Below are 1,722 nucleotides of genomic sequence, written 5' to 3'. Positions count from 1 at the left end.
TGGTTTGGGGGCTCAGACAGCACCAGTGAGGAGGCAGGGAGACCCACGTCCCAGAGGTACTGTGGCCGCAGGGAGAGGCAAGAACAGCTTTCTGGTGTGGTTCTACCTCAGCTTCCATGATCAGCCATCAGAGTGACCTCTGTTCTTAGTAAGTGAGCATTGTCACCTACCACTAACAGTGTGGATGCTGAAGTCCCTTAGGGTAGCTGAGGCAAGGACACTGCTCTCTCCGCCCCCCCTCTCTCCTCCCCCTCTGCCCCTCTCTCTCCCTCTCTGTCTCTTTCTCCATCTTTCTGTCTCTGTGTCTGTCTGTTTCCCTCAACCCTATCCCCACCCCACCCCCATTTAGATGTTCCTAGAAACCCTTATATATGGGATCTCTCAGCACCCGATGGTCCATCTCAGTGGTGCCAGTCTCTTCTATTTGGCTTCTTGGTTTTGTCTTTTGCAATCATCCCTTCCTGCCTCCTCCACCTCTCTGGGGACAGAGAAAGGGCCCTCACCCTCACTGAGGCCTTTGGAGAAAGCAGATAGACCATGGCAGCTGAGAAGGAGGAATGGATAAGAGGGGAGGAAGGAGTGGGGGGCGGGGAGCAGTAGCTGGAAGGGTGGGAAGAAGCTGGAGCCTTCAAAGGAGGCAAGGGAGGAAGGGGAGGGAGGAGCGAGCGAGGGAGGGGGGCCTAAGGAGAACCCTGAGCCTTCAAAGGCGCCTCTTCTGGAGGCACAAGCCACTCTGCCTATCAACTCTGAAAGCTTTCCTGTCTGCCAGGGAAAGCTGGGCTGGGTTCATTGATAAAAACGGGTATTGTTTTAGGGCTGAGTGTGTTAATGAGTCCCAGGCCTGGACTACTAGCACTTGCCTGGAGCCATAGGCCCCTCCTCACTTCCTCAGTGCCTGTCAGGGTACAGACAGGTGACCACCCCAAACCAGCAACATCTGGGGGGAGGGTGCGAGGTACTCTCTTCTAACCTTGAAGAGTAGTTGGCACTCCTTCTGGTCCCTGCCTCCCCAATCCTAAGGCTTGGGAGAGCCACACAGGTCCTTGGATTTCCAGAAAGCTTGCCTCTCCTTAGGGATGGTGGCCACTTTGCAGAAATGTCCCTAAAAACATGCCTTGGTCTTCATGTTAGGTGCAAATGGATCATTAGCAGCTCTGGTATGGAGTGAGTTCCACGTGGGGAGATCATCGTCCCGCCCCTCCCCACCCCAGGGACTGTAGGTTTGAGAGGAGAAATACCAAGGGAGGTTGTTAGGAACTCTGACGAGGGAAGCTGAATAAATTACGCTCCTTTGCACGCCCTAATCCGGTGTTGTGATGGCTTCTGGGACATGGCTCATTTATTTGGAATTTCATTCTGGGCTGACAGCGGCCCGCAGGCTGTTTGATCACCAGGCAGAGTTACACACGGGCTTTCACTGGCTGAGAGGAGGCCTCGCCAGGCTCTGCCTGCAGCGGCCTTTTCAGAGGGCTGCCCCTCCTTAGGACACAAGCCCCTCGCTGACCCAGCCCTCCAGCTCTCCACCTCCCCACTCATCCCGACAGCAGCGGCAGTGTTAATCTGCCTTTGTGGTGCAGGAAGAAAGATTTATTTTTGCCTGTCTGGGGGTCTCAAGCATAGAAGGGCAATCTGCTTTGAAAAGCATGTCCTGTTGATTTGATTTCAGGGGCACTTCTTTTTTCTTTCTTTCTTTCTTTCTTTCTTTCTTTCTTTCTTTCTTTC

This window comes from Mus pahari, chromosome 1 (genome assembly GCF_900095145.1).
Source record: "Mus pahari chromosome 1, PAHARI_EIJ_v1.1, whole genome shotgun sequence".
Lineage (NCBI taxonomy): Eukaryota > Metazoa > Chordata > Mammalia > Rodentia > Muridae > Mus > Mus pahari.
Note: the sequence above shows the minus strand (reverse complement) of the source record.